This window comes from Euleptes europaea, chromosome 5 (genome assembly GCF_029931775.1).
Source record: "Euleptes europaea isolate rEulEur1 chromosome 5, rEulEur1.hap1, whole genome shotgun sequence".
In the NCBI taxonomy this organism is placed as follows: domain Eukaryota; kingdom Metazoa; phylum Chordata; class Lepidosauria; order Squamata; family Sphaerodactylidae; genus Euleptes; species Euleptes europaea.
In genome coordinates, this window is record NC_079316.1 from 65669311 (window position 1) to 65685293 (window position 15983).

Genomic DNA, 15983 nt, shown 5'->3' on the forward strand with positions numbered 1-15983 from the left:
TCCTCAGAAATAAATCATGTCCTACCTCTGAATTTACAGCTTTCATTTTTAAGAAGTCTTTAGCCCTCTCCATTTCAGAGATAAAAAGGCATATGTAGAAGCAGTTTTGCCTCATTGCCTGGAGTGCTAGAACTGAGTCAGTTAATGACCAAATTGATTTTTATCAGCTTTGTTCCATCAGTTTCTTCTCTGGGCCCTTTGGTTTTTCCTTGATCTTCCTCGATCTTCTTAGGACAGAAAATTGGAGCAAGATTTATACCATTCTGGGGTTGCCTGCTCTTTTTGTAGTGGGAAATTTGTCTCAAGAGTAGGTGGGGCCGTGGGGATGGGGGACAGAGGCAGGAAAAAATGCCCAATTTCACTCACCCTGATATTTGTTTTTAATTATTAATTACTAACTACCTTGCTGTGAAAGAATTATGCTTCTGAGCATGGATGGAATGCTTTTTGGTAGTGGATAGTGCCATCAAGTTGCACTTTCTTATGGCAACCTTGTAGGATTTCAAGGCAAGAGACATTCAAAGATGGTTTGCCAGTGCCTGCCTTTGTGTAGTAACCCTGGACTTCCTTGATGGTTTCCCACTCAAGTGCAAACCAGGCCTGACTCTGCTTAGCTTCCAAGATCTGATGAGATCTAACCTGGGCCATCCAGCTCAGAGCTAGAATGCCTTTTACTCACTAATAAATAACTGCTGCCAAACTCCTCCTCTCCTCTCCCTCAGAATCTGAAATTAGGACTAATGGTCTGAATAGACATAATGATCTGGCAGGTTTAACACCAGAAGCTTTTATTTAAGAGAGAGAGAAGTACTTTAATATAGAAGGCCAAGTGGTTGGGGGGGACATAACATCCAAACCATCTTAAGCTCTGCCACCTCTCCTATAGGTGGTCTTTGGGAGGATCTAATTAGTTTTTGCCAGAAATAATTCTCTATATGCCAAGCCTGCAAATACTTAGCACATGAGCGAAGTGCATTCACCTCATAACCCAGTAATCACCCACTTACATGGTACTAGGAACAAATTTCAAGGATGGTTAAAGTCATTTGAAGGCACGTGTAATTTAGGAATTTTCCATGTTAGAGATTAAGGCACTGATTAACTACTATTTCCCTCTCCCAGCTTTTGAGCACTTCCCCATAATCTTATTCCCTGTAACATCTCTTGAGAGAAGGACATAGATATGCTATTCAAATCAACAAAAGAGATACAGTTTGATCATAATCAAATCACTGTCACCTGGAGAGCTCATAGTGCCATATTGCAAATATATGGTATCTTCTCAATTTTTTGCAAAAACCTGCTTGTGATGACTACTGCATGTATAAACGAGACGAGAGCAATGATCATTTTATATATTTATTTACTTCTTTTACACCCCACCTTTCTCCTGATTGGGGATGCAAATTGACTTCTGTTGTTCTCCTTTCCTCCATTTTATCCTCACACCCACCTTGTGAGGCAGGTTAGTCTGAGGGTATGTGACTGGCCCAAGTAAGCTTCCCTGGCAGAGAGGGAAATCAAACCTAGGTCTGCCAAATCCCAGTCTGACACTTTAATCACTACAATACATTGGCCCTCTAACTGGTACTAAAAACTCAACTTTATTTTATATCCAGGATGCTTTACGGATAGGGTTGCCAACCTCCAGGTAGTAGCTAGAGATCTCCCGCTATTACAACTGATCTCCAGCTGATAGAGATCAGTTCACCTGGAGAAAAATGGCTGCTTTGGCAATTGGACTCATGGCATTGAAGTCCCACTCTTCCCCAAACCCCACCCTCCTCAAGCTCCACTCCCAAAATCTACAGGTATTTCCCAACCCAGAGCTGGCAACCCTTTTTATGGATAATTTGAACCTGAATGTAATAATGTAGCCACCACAGTTGTGGTGGTTCTGTTCCCTTTGCATTTGTCGTCTGACTATCCCCAGATCTGGATTTAGAGAAATCATAACCAGTTGATATAACCAAACCAACTTAAAAAAAATTGTAGCAGATCACATAGGGCAAAGTTTTTTTACTCCTAGTGGCATTTAACATGTCATCCAATCAAGTGAATATGCTGGACCCACTCCTCTATGTCTTTCATGGCCTATTTTGCTTCTTTCAGAGTGATCCATGCTACTGCCTATACAGATTATGTTTTCAAAGATGCATAATCCAACCTCAAAAGAGGTAAGCTGCTCCCCCACAAGAATAAAAGTAGGGTCCCTGAGAATTAAAAGCCACGCTTGTCACATTTCATATCTTAGGAACATTCTGCCTTAAAGAGGTACTATCAGTATTTTTAAAACTCTCTGCATTGCAGCAAGGTGGGTCTCAACAGTAGCATTAGAAGGAAAGTACTCATCAACCCAAAGTTTGGCTGTTCATAGTTTGTTCTGGGGTAGGATTGCCAACCTCCAGGTATTAGCTGGAGATCTCCTGCTATTACAACTGATCTCCAGCCGATAAGAGATCAGTTCATCTGGAGAAAATGGCTGCTTTGGCAATTGGACTGTATGGCATTGAAGTCCCTAATCCCAAAAACTTCCCACTGGTGGTGAAGAGGGACCTGGCAACCCTATTCTGGGGGCATGACCAAAGAATGAAATAATTCAGGTACTTTGAAGAACGAGGTGCCTCTTTTGTGGGCCCAAAGTAGGGCTGCCAACTTTTAAAGCAGTCCCTGTAGATATCTCTTAAGGGACATCAGTTAGCTGCATGCCAAGAAATGGTTCACGTGCTGATTTTTAAACAGCGAAGCCCGTTAATGAGGTAGGACCAGGATGGGCTTGTGCCCCCCCCCCAGCTGGTAGGCAACTCTGCCTCCAAGTATGAACCTTGCTGTGCAAACCAAGCTGCCTTGTCAATCCTGAACTCTCACTCACAGGCAGGGACAGGCCATGGTTCAGTTTTGGATGAAATCATAAAGGGTATATATGAATGTGATAAGCTGGAAGTTCATGTTTGCCTCCATCTTCAAAACCACCTTGTGGGTGCTTCTTCATCCACACATAGACAAGTCAACATGATAAAGGAAAACAATGTGCAGGCAATTCTATTTTTTCTTCCATGCTTCTTAGCAGATTTTCTAAAAAACAGAATATTTCATGCCAGAAGTACTGAGTTTTGCTACAGTTTTGCAGTTAATATATGTGCTACTCTTAGGCAGTATTCAGTTGTTGCATACTTGCATTATCATCTCAAGACAGCTTGCCTGAAAGACAAGCCAAATGTTTGCTTGTTTGGATTGCACCAGTCTGCCCTAGAAGACTTTGCAATACATATATAAGTAATTCCTAGTTGAGCACAAAAGTGTTCATCAGATTGTGTTGTTCATATAATACAGTAAGAAAAAAAAGTTTCTATGATATATCTTCTGGACAAACACTGTCTGTAATCTATCAGCCAACCTACTTCTTTAGTGCTCTCTCTCTCTCTCTCTCTCTCTGTGTGTGTGTGTGTGTGTGTCCTTGTGTATAGTACAAGCTGCTTTATCTGAATGGCCAGGTCACTATTGCGCTCAACAAGGAACCAAACTTAGCAACAAAGATTACTCAGGTGGTATCTGCCAGGCATTGAACAGCAGCCATAGGGCTTTTCTTGGTGACATTGCTCAGCTTCAAGAGCAACAGCAGGCCCTGATGCTTGTAGAGAAGGAAGCAGGAGCCTCTTCTTAACTCCCTGAGTCCCTGACCAAAAGGTATTTTGCCTACTGTCTTGAAGCTCCTGTCGTTTTTCTTCCTACCAATGCTAGGATAGGGAATAAGGAGCTAGGACTTGGTTCCTAAGGTTTGAACCCTGCCGTGGGAAAGGTACGGAAGTGTTATTTCGGTCGCCTTTGACTCTTTAGTTCAATAACAGTTTTTATTTGTGTATTATAGTAATTACACTAGCTTGGATTCTGTTTTCTATTAATTTCCAATGGTACCAGTAAAGAACCCATATTCCCCTATACCTTTCTTGTTTTCTTCCCTGACTGAAATGAAATTCTTGGTGGTTGTATCCTTTATGCTTGCAAAATTTTAGATAGATACAAGATGGTATCCCCATTTTAGAGGTAATAAAAGGCGCATATTCCCAGCTGTAACTTTTCCTTTCCCCCAACCTGTTAGGATGAAATTCTCGGGACTTGTAACCCTCATTTACTAGATAGTCTCCTGCTAAGTTTCAAGGTGGTATTAGAAAATAACCCCACTCTAGAGGCATTTAAAATTCTCAGTTTTCTTTCCTGGAAACCACAGGTAAAGTGAAATGGGGGGGGGGGGTTCAGGGGCAGCCCATCCACTAGATGGATCTAGCAATTTCCTACAGCCCCAGTCTTCACTGCAGCTGTAGGGGTACTGAACTTTGTAGCCTAGAGATCAAGTGTATATCTGGGAGAACTCCAGGTTCTACCTTGATGTTGGTAACCCTATCTTGTTGCATACACATGCCAGGATTAATAGTACAGTTAGTAGCGCACATCATAATTGGCATATAGCTGAAGCAGAAGGTCATCTCTTGATATTGTCAAGGTGAAGAATCAAACGTCCATTTGTGGTTCAGTTAAGTAGAAACCATCTTATAAATGATAATATTCAGTTTGCATATTTGTTGATGCACACTTTCTTGCAAGTAAACCCCATTGTACCAAATAAAACTTCATAAATAGACCTAGTTAAATTTACTTAAGCATACTGCCAGTTGTCTGTTTTAACTTCTTGATATTCATTTTGGCCACCAGCTTTGTCTTTCCTTTAGGGCGAATGCATTAAAGCTTTCACCACTGGAAGCGATGGGTGCATATTAAAACTTTACACTGAGCACTGATGATTAACTCATTTGTTATTAATGTATTATTGATGAATACTAAAATCCACATTTCCCTTCATTCCTTTACTGGCGGCTCACCCAGAAGTATCAACCAACATGGTATAAATACATTTCCTTCCCAGACTAAAGACTGTAACATGCTGTCATTGAGTTGAGCAAGGCAAGAGAACGGCATGCTCAATAGGGTTTTCTAGACCAAGCATAATCTACTTGCTCTTATCTTAATCTCCAGTAATTTGGGGTGCAAACCTCAGAAAGTTCTTAAACTTCTGTGTGATCCTGTAAAGCTGTTGCACCACTGTAGAAATTTGGAACGGAAAACTCTTTTGTTCTTAAACTTCAGAGAGTCATGTTCCTAAGAGTATGCAGCGTAGATTCTGTAGGATTATCTAAATCTGACGTTTATCTGGGTAAAACCTAACACATAAAGTGTCATGGCTAATCACATGGTTTTATAGTCTCGGTTGCAAAAGAAAGAGCAGGGGAAGTGACACTCTCACAAATAACGCATAATCTGTACACGTGAAGTAATCTCTGGTGCTTTGTTACTTTAGGGATATACTGCAGATACCCAGCACAACTGTAACTTAATATTGTTGCTAGGTTTACAGTATTCATGTTCATTGGAAGAAAATATAAACAATTGCATAGGCTTTAAATACCATCAACTGCTATGAGTTTCCTTGCACGAGGAAGAGTGGCAAGCTTTGGCCCTTATTTACCAGTGATATGATTTGTAGGGTTGCCAACCTCCAGGTACTAGCTGGAGATACAACTGATCTATAACCGATAGAGATCAGTTCTCCACAGTCAAGGCAGAAGCCAGGGTGGGGCCAGAGAGACCTGTACAAGGGCAAGTGAGCCCAACAGAAGTCCAGGCCTATGTAGAGGGCCAGGGGAAAGAAGGGCTGGGGACTGAGGGCTGCCAGCTTACCCCAGCCAAACCCCTGGCATAGCCAATGGGGCAGGAGGGAGGACAACTGGAGGGAGGAGCCATCCAGCAGCCCAGTAGGATGAACAGGGCTGGAGAAAATCACTGCCCTCCCTCAGGGAGAGGCCAGGAATATCCAGGAATAAAAGGACAAGGAGAAGAAGAGGGTACAGTTCTGGTATGGGGGGGAGTGAAAGAGAAATAGCACTGTTGATCCGGGGAACAGAGAAGGAACAAGGTGGAGCAACCCCCTTCCTATCCTCTTTCTGAGGCTTGGGGAGACCTGCCCATTAGGGTTGCCAACCTCCAGTTAGTAGCTGGAGATCTTCTGCTATTACAACTGATCTCCAGCCGATAGAGATCAGTTCCCCTGGAGAAAATGGCCGCTTTGGCAATTGGACTGTATGGCATTGAAGTCCCTCCCCTCCCCAAACCCCTCCCTTCTCAGGTTCTGCCCCAAAAATCTCCCGCTGGTGGCAAAGAGGGACCTGGCAACCCTAATGATTTGCCATTTGGGAGCATTTGCACTCTGCTGTCTTTCATATCACAATGACTCTAGCGGGGTTTATTCATGTCTACAACCATGTTGTAAAGAAAAACATATGGCTGGTATTTTGAACTACTGGTCCATTCCTTGTCTTTTCAGGCTGCTCTCAACAAACAAATCTACAATCAGGCAGTTGTTTCCTTCTGGGTTATCAAAGCACTTTCGTTCTTTAAAATAACCTTTTTGTTGTACATGTATTAAGATTAAATGGTCGACGTTTCTACCTAGGTATATTCAACCAAATCAGAGTCTAAGCCAAACAAAATTGGAATTAATCTTCTCCGTCTGTTTTCAAAGTTCTGATCAGCTCAGTTTCCTTATTTTGAAGGTTTGTAGATTATATTTTTGTGCCCACAGTAGGGAACCAAGTTGAGAAAGAATAGGGACATGCATCAAGCTGGGTTGAAACAGGCCACAATTTTATTACATGCAGATTATTCCGCTTTGTTGCAAAGCTGGGAGAGGCGCTGCAGTTTTACTGGCAGGCAACCCAACTGTTGACAGTAGAAACAAACCCAGTTTACCGGTTGGAGCAACTGGGAATAAATAATCCTGGATAAATGCTTGTTCTGATAAAATGTCCTTAAACTGTTTTGAAACTATTCTCATAATAACTCTGAAGCAAATAATTACAGATACGGAGCTACCAACAAAGGCTTTCTATGCCAATTCTACTGTTAAATTAGGGGGCTAACTTTCAGGATTCAGAAGATGCATTTGGTAAATTTACCTGAAACTTAAACCTTCTTCATGCAAGGTATGTGTTCTACCAGAGACTCACAGCTCCTCCCTAAACTGCAAAGACATAGCATTATCTAGTATGATTTCACAAACTGGAGTGGGAAATAAGAATGATTGGAACATTTTCTGTCCTTCATCCTAAATCTCTTCCTCCAGGAAATTTTCCTGTCTCTCTCAAGAGTCTTCCTATGTAGACTGTCAACTACAGTCAGTCCCCTGTCTCCTGTAATATGCTGAGTCCTTATGAGAAAATTATGGGAATTCAGTCCAAATTGTGCCTGCAGCTGGCACCTTCATGCAGAGGGGCCGGCACCTTCAATGCAGAGGGACAGTTAGACTCTGAGAAAGGATGGGCAGGCATGTACAAGACATTGGGGACACAGCAGGAAACGTGGCTCCGACTCACCCGCAGAACCCCAGGTTGCCGGAGTGTGCTGGGGTGGGGATGCGCGAGTTGGTGTGTGTGGCGGGGCCGGTTGCTGTTGGGGCATGGGGATCTTGGGGCTGCTGGCCGGAACTCTCTCGTGTCTGTTTGGGGCGGCGGTGGCCGGGCAAATGCTGCATCTCACCCTGACGCCCATGTGCTTGGCCGTGTGACTGCCCCATTGGCTGGGAGCCTTGGTTTGAATGAGCCAGTTTCTGATATGCCATGACTTGCATTTCTTGACAGAAGTTCCGCCTTGCGAGGGGCCTTTACCTCTTAGTTTGAGTTCTAAACTGGAAGTGCCACGCGTGCGAGCACACACATGCTTAAACGTGAAAGCCTCCCGCTGGTGGAAAAGAGGGAGCTGGCAACCCTAGGGCCATTTCCCTCAGAGCTAGGAGAACCCACCAACAGTGAGTTGGGTTCACTGAAGGAATGCTCCATGAAGGGAACGGCCATCTGCCCAGAAGGGACATTTTAAAAAAAGGGGGTGGCCAGCCACTCAATCCAGGAAGTCAGGGGTACTTCCTGGATTGAGTGACTGGCCACCCCCTTTTTTTAAAATGTCCCTTCGCTGATCTTGGGAATTCCTAGCTCAGAAGTCACTGAAGCTCCCTCCCCTTTTCAGGGAAACCAACAATAACATGTTGAGACAGCAGGGTAGCAGCTGCTCCAAATAAATAACTGTTTTCTTGTAAACAACGGTTTTGGGTCTCCTTCTCCTCCACGAACCATTTTACCATATCAATGTTAAAACAGAACATTCCACTCCCAAGGGAGCCTTGCCAAGCATCTGTCTCTGCCTCCAGGGGGTACTCATGGCTAGGGTTGCCAACCTCCAGGTAGTTAGCACGGGTAAAAGGTACACAAATGCTCAGAGCCAGTTAGCAAAATACAAATATTATTAGGTGCTTAGACAAAAAAGACAAACTGTGTGAAGCAAATGTTCTTAACAACTGTAACTAAACAATATACAATATATACATGGAATAATTCATTTGGTGGGCAAAAAGTCCTCTTCTTAAATATTTCAAAGATGATCTGTTCCAATGGTATAAGTTATTCACAGGTATCAATCCAACAGGTATGGATCCAAAGTTTTATGGATCAAAACATGGGGGACGGCCGTTTCACCTTGGTTTCTTCAGCCCCATATTATTTCATCCATGCAATGGTAATTTCACAGCCTAGCAAAGTCCATAAAGGTTCAGTCTTAAGCCACAGCAATGTCCACAAGTTCCCATAAGGGATACTAACATTAGTATCCCTTATGGGAACTTGTGGACATTGCTGTGGATTAAGACTGAACCTTTATGGACTTTGCTAGGCTGAGAAATTACCATTGCATGGATGAAATAATATGGGGCTGAAGAAACCAAGGTGAAACGGCCGTCCCCCATGTTTTGATCCATAAAACTTTGGATCCATACCTGTTGGATTGATACCTGTGAATAACTTATACCATTGGAACAGATCATCTTTGAAATATTTAAGAAGAGGACTTTTTGCCCACCAAATGAATTATTCCATGTATATATTGTATATTGTTTAGTTACAGTTGTTAAGAACATTTGCTTCACACAGTTTGTCTTTTTTGTCTAAGCACCTAATAATATTTGTATTTTGCTAACTGGCTCTGAGCATTTGTGTACCTTTTACCCATGCTAATTTCCAAACCACCAAGGTATAGGCACGGAGGTGCTTTTGTTTTGGTTTTGCTAAACCTCCAGGTAGTAGCCAGAGATCTCCTGCTATTACAACTGATCTCCAGCCAATAGAGATCCGTTCACCTGGAGAAAATGGCCGCTTTGGCAATTGGACTCTAGGGCATTGAAGTCCCTCCCCTCTCCAAACCCCACCCTCCTCATGCTCCTCCCCAAAAACCTCCTGCCGTGGGCAAAGACGGACCTGGCAACCCTAATCATGGCCATCCCCTGTAGGCACCTGGAAGCCTGTCTGAGGGTGACATCTGCCTGCCCTGCACCACACTCCTGGAGAGGTGAGGGCCAGCCACATCTCTCATCTCCTCTTCCAACCCTCCCCCTCCAGCTTATACACGCCTCTGTGGCCAGGCTGTGTAGATGCCACTGTGATGGTTCTGGAATGGGAACACATGAACACACAAAGCTCTCCTTTCCAATTGAGACCCTCATTAAGTGTCTTAGGTGCAACACGTGTCCAGCCATGGGAAGGGGGGGCAGAAAGGGGGGGAATGGATTGCCAGCTCCAGGTGTACATACTCTGAGGTTTTAAGGGATAGAGCCTGGGGGGGGGGTACAGGGACCTTGGTGGGGTGCCTTGCCATGGAGTCTACCCTCCAAAGCAGCCATGGACTCCAGAGAAACTAATCTCTGTAGTCTGGAGATGGGCTGCCATCCCGGGAAATCCCCAGGTCCCACCAGGAGGCTCTCATCCCTTCCATGGTCCCTTTAAGGGGGCAGGGGGGCAGAACACTGACTGGCAGCTCATCTGCCTAGCCCTGCTCCTCTCCTTCCCTTGGGTGGTTCCACCGCACTCCACCACTATGCCCCTGGCCCCCTGATTGGCTGCAGGCACCCTGTCCATCAGGGCCCCACCTCTGCCCCCTCCCTCACACCACAGCAAACTGCCACCATGTTACTGTTCCATGCCAGTGTGGCAGTAGCAGTGATTAAACAAATTAAGATAAAACCCCTCCATGTTCCCTCTGGCTGCCATGGAAGTCTCTCCATTGGGAGTGGTTCAGCTGTAGGTGTGTGCATATCAATAAACCTGAACTGAAAATTAGCCATTTTGGTAAATTAGCCATTTTGGTAAATTTCCAGTTCAGGTTTACCGAATGCACAAACCTGGGTAGAAAGCTGAAGCCAAATAGGCAATTCTGAAAAAAGGTGAATAATTATTCAACCTTTTTTGGGTCCTGGGGTGTGTGTCATTTTTTGAGGCAGAGCCCCCAAATTCACAGCATAGCTTGAAGGGACTGTTCTTGCACAAACCCCAAAGTTTGGTTAAGATTGAGTCAGGGGGTCCAATTTTATGGGGTTTGGAAGGGGTTGCCCCCTCCTCCATAGACAATCATAGCAAAGTTTGCAATGGTTGTCTATGGAGGAGGGGGAGCAGCCCCTTCTGGACCCCTTAAAATTGGACCCCTGACCCAATCTTCACCAAACGTCAGGGGTCGTGCAAGGAGAGTCCCTTCAAGCTACGCTGTGAATTTGGGGGCTCTACCTTGAAAAATGACCCCCCCCCCGGGCCAATTTTTTTTGGGAAACCTGAAAAGAAGCTGAATGCCCATATTTACCAGTATGGATATTCAGCTTGTTTCAGGTTTCCTGAAAAACATTGGGCCCAATAAACCCGAAATTTACCAAAAAAAATTTGTACAGCCCTATTCAGCTGCACCATAGTTGTGCTGCAGCCAGCCACGACACAAATCCTGGGCTTTAGGATCGCTTTAGGATTGCCCTGGATTAGCTGTTTGGATAATTTCCTTGAAACCCACATTGACAGCCACACTTAGATACTGTTATCTTAATGCATCGTTTTAAATAAGCTTGCAGCTCCATAACAGAAAACGTCGACATCAACGTTATCAACATACTTAATTAAAACAGTGCCTGCTACCGAGGTTGCAGTCGTACATGTCCTTTTGAGTTGACAACAGTGCCAGGAAATTGCTGGCTACCAGTCTACAAGTGAGGTCCAGACCCCAGCAAACAATGTGTGTTCTGGATGGGTGCATTCCAAGATTTTATTACACTGCCAGCATTGTTTTGGAATCACTTCCAGCGATCGTAAGCTCAAGTCTTCACAGGTGTATTTTTTCATGGAATGCCAAAACATACTTTAAACACTGCTTAATTTCTAGAAAAATAGATAATCGAGCCCTCCTCCCAATTCCTGGTTTGTGGGACCTCTCTGTAGTGAAAGAAATATGTCCTGGCATCCTTTAATCTATTTTGGACTTCCCAAATTCCAGGGCATTAACAACACATGTTTTATTTTACTGTATTGTATCTCTATTGTTCTGTGCGGTTTTATGGAATTGCTTTTAGATATTGTAAGTGGCCTTGAGTTTCCCTGGGGCAAAAAGGTGGCAATTAATTATCTTAAAAAAAAATTAGTCAGCTCATATGAAACCCTGCAGGAGCATCTGGTACAAGGTCTGTACCTCAGACCAGGGACTGTGTGCTGATTATGGATGCGCTTCTGCGTTTCCTTACAGAAATGCTATAGCTGCATGGTAGATGTATCACAAGAGATATTGTCCTCCATTCTGCATTTCCTGTAGGGTTGCCAGGTCCCCCCTCTCGATCAGTGGGAGATTTTAGGGGGCGGGACTGGGACGGCTGTTTGCGCATGGAGATGCACACACGATGGTCTCACTTCCAGGCTTGAGTGCTAAAGCAGCCATGGCAATGTGGCGCTTCCGGAAGTAAACCCAGAAGGAATGTCATCGTATGCATGCGGCCACACGAGCACCACTCTGGAGCAGCTGGGTGGGTTGGCGGGTAATTGCTTGCCAAAACCTCCCACCTGGCAATCCTAATTTCCTGTCAAGTAAATTCATTGAAATGGTAAAGCATTATCAGGTGTTTCAAGTAATATGATGCTCGCCAAAGGCTTTCACGGTCAGAGTTCATTGGTTCTTGTAGGTTATCCGGGCTGTGTAACCATGGTCTTGGTATTTCCTTTCCTAAGAGAGCTCTCTTAGGAAAGAAAATACCAAGACCACGGTTACACAGCCCGGATAACCTACACGAACCAATACGATGCTCCATCCCAAGAACATTTCTATATAATGGGTGATAAATGAACACTAGCCTTTACAGAACCACACTTTCCGAAGACATAACAGAATTTAAGTTTTCTTAAGAGGGAATGGTGTCTTCTGGTCATTCCCCCCTCCTTTTGCACAATGTTGAGCCTCGTGTTGAGCCTATGCTATTTTGGAACCTATGCTATTTTGCTATTTGGGAGGGTCTGCAAACCCTAGGAACAAAACTGAGGGGTGTGTGTCAGTGGACAGTAGCAGGAGGGGAAATCACTTCCCCTCTTGAGGTAGCTTGAATGTCCTTAACAGCCTGAGGGGGCCCCCGAAACCTCTTAGGAGGAGGCGTGACCCCCCCACCAGCATAAGTGCGTGTAATTGTGTGATTACACGCACTTACACTGGCAGGGAGGCCAGTCCTACCGGCGGCCGGCGGCCTCACCCCTCCGCTGGTGCTGCCTCTCCGTGGCGCATTCCAAGGCGTAGAGAGGGCACGCTGGCACAGGGGGGCATTCTGGGGGCAGGGCGGGGGGAGGAGCCATCGGTTAGGTGGCTTCCTATCCCGTTTCGGCCCTGGCCGCTGCTGGTGGGAATGGCGTTGCTGTGCCTGCTTTTGAGCTTTTGAGCAGGCGCAGCTTTTTTCTTTCCGGCAGCATGCGCGAGTCAGCTCTGCATGCCGTCAGCTCAGGAATGGGCTGTAAGTCTTCGAAACTGTGTGACTAGAGGATACAGGCCACTGCTTGGGAACGGCACAGCTGCTCAGGATTCTTTCTCAATGTTCCTGTGCAACACATGTGCTAAAGGGGGAAAAGCTGCAGAGGAATGAGAAACAAGACAAATTAAACCAAAATTGGAAGAATGCCACTGGAGAGGCTTAGGTGCTAACATAACCCTATGTTGGATGCATGTAGAAATATTAAGATAAATAATGTTTGAGATGTGAATATACTTCAGCAAGTACAATCATGTGAGAGTCGCTTCAAGTGTAGGATGTTCGCAATGTTTATTAGCCTCCTCAAATTATGCATTAATGTCACCTCACTATACCTGAAATGGCAGAAGCCTTGCACATCTTATTAATGTCTAGCTATCATAAAAATAAATTAGCCAGCCCACATTTTCAGGTTAATCTTCCATTTCATAATTGCATCGGTAATTACTATAAGTTAACATAATTAGGTGCTAACATTTAATTGAGAATTATTTATTCAGGAATTCTGAGTATTATAGGTTTTTCTCCCCATAGCTCCAATCCATTTTGTGCAATATTCAATATCTGGGACATATCACTAGTTATTAATGGACAACATTAATGACCCTTGAGTATATTTTTTTTCCTTTTTTTTGGGTTTGCTGGCCTCTGTCTTGGCTGTCAAATGTTTACTCCTATATAAAAGACTTATACTGATTCCAAAATACATTCGTAGTAGTGTTGCTTTGGCAAATCATCATGGGAGAGAAGTTCCATAGATGAGGAATTACCAATAATTCATCTTTTCATGCTGTTGATCTTCAATATTAGTTCAAGGATGATATGAGGACATATATAGGAGACATAAAAACAGGCATTAATCTGCAAAACACTGCATAGAAGCCAGCTCTTGAATGTCAGAAGCTGTGCGTTTTCAGATGAGTTCAAGATGCTACAAACATTAAGAAGTGCATTGCTGAATCAAAGCAAGAGCCCATATAGTTGGTTCCCTGTTTCCAGCAGAAGTGGATCAAATGCTTTTGGGGAAATTCATGCCTAGAACAGAAAGCTGACAACCCTTCCATATGCTATCATGATTAATATAGACCAGTCTTCCATGATGAAACCAACGACGGCTCCACAGATAGGCACTTATGTCTTTCAAATGAATTCCGCCCCCCCCCCCCAGACAATTGGGATATTGGCATACCTTTGATAAATCCATTGCTGAGGGAATAAATAATAAAAGAAAAGTGTTTGCCTTTTTCCCTAGAATATAAATTAATTATGACTCTATAATTTTTTTTTTTACCATAGCTAATTAATCGGAATCTCCTCATAAACTTTGTGTCGACAGTACGGTATGTCTAATTATCTTTTCCACTTCAGAACTGTGCAGTTGAATAATGAAGAAAAACATTACCTGATGAATTCTTTATTTGATGATGATATCTCCAGAGACGGAGAAGACAAAGGGACTTAAATGCCATCTTAAATTACATCTTGGTCGTGGTCAGCTTTCAGCTGGTTTCCACTCGCATGGAGCCATTTTGAAACACCTGCATTCCCAGAGAAACAAAATGTAATGAAATAACCAGAATAAATTACTGCACCTATTTAGAAGGCTGGTAAATCTACATGCGATGACCCTTTTCCTATACAGTAAGTCACAAAAGAACTCTTAATACCTTGTCAACCTTTTTCTCTGAAAAGTCAGGCTATGGAGTCTTGATTTGGTCATTTTTATTAAAATGTCTTTCTCCTCATTTCTCCATCATGAACCACTCAATGTAATTTAAAACAGAATGACTACATAGGTCTTACATATCTCTGGAGGTGGCTTTTACTTCTATTTATTTGTTTGTTTGTTTTACAAAATGTTTAACCCTAGGCATCTTGGCTCTTCAGACAGTGATTAATTAGAAATTCTTCCTGATACAGTATACCAATGTTTGTTGCAGCTTGAAATCCTAGACCCTTGTGAAATGTGGTACACATGGAAGCTTCTCTGGCTTCTTCTATGAGCTGGGAATTGCTCTACGTGAGTGATGCTGATTATCCACGGCACATGCAGAGCACTTCTCCATATAAGAGGCTGTATTTACACGGGGATTTTTACGAACATAGATAGCAGGAAGCTCCTGCAGTAAACAGGACCATCTACATGACATTGTATGCATTGGCTCCTGATTTTCCTAATTTTCTCCAGCTCAGTGAAGAACCTGCGGGGTGGCTGTAGGCAGAGCGTCCACGTGGGTATTCCACCACCTGCAATTACTGTGCAGCAGAGGTAAGCTGTGGAGCAGAGGTAAGCTTCTCATAATGGGCGAGGAGAAATAAAAGGGTCGCACCAGTCACAGGAGATGAAAAATAAGGTCAAGGCCGATGGTGCAAAATAGGTTAAAGTATATATTATTACTCGGATAAAATTCCTTACGCATTTTGCCCAAGGCGCTTCCACTGCAAGATTAACAGATTCCCCAGAAGAAGCCTCTTGGGCAAAACGCTTAGGGAATTTTAAGTAAAGGTAAAGGTCCCCTGTGTAATCACCGAGTCATTCCTGACCCATGGGGTGACATCACATCCCGACTTTTCCTAGGCAGATGGTTTGCCATTGCCTTCCCCAGTCATCTTCCCTTTAACCCCAACAAGCTGGGTACTCATTTTACCGACCTCGGAAGGATGGAAGGCTGAGTGAACCTTGAGTTGGCTACCTGAAACCGACTTCCGTTGGGATCGAACTCAGGTTGGGAGCAGAGCTTGGACTGCAGTACTACAGCTTACCTCTCTGCGCCACGGGGCTCCTATAGGGAATTTTACCTGAGTAATAAAATATACTTTTACTTATTTTGCACCATCAGTCTTGGCCTTGTTCAAAATGGTGAACTGGCATCATTTACCTTGCATATTTATCCCTTTAAATGGCTTTTTACCTTTCCCCACTGAGCTGCTCTTTAGCATTTATTTAATTAGGATATTTTGATGCTGCTGCTTCAGAGTCCTGCTTTATGCAGCTTACAGGTAAAATCACCACAATATGAAAAGCCTCCAAAAAACAAACCATTAAAAACAAGCCAATGGTACATAAGCAGTCTAAAAA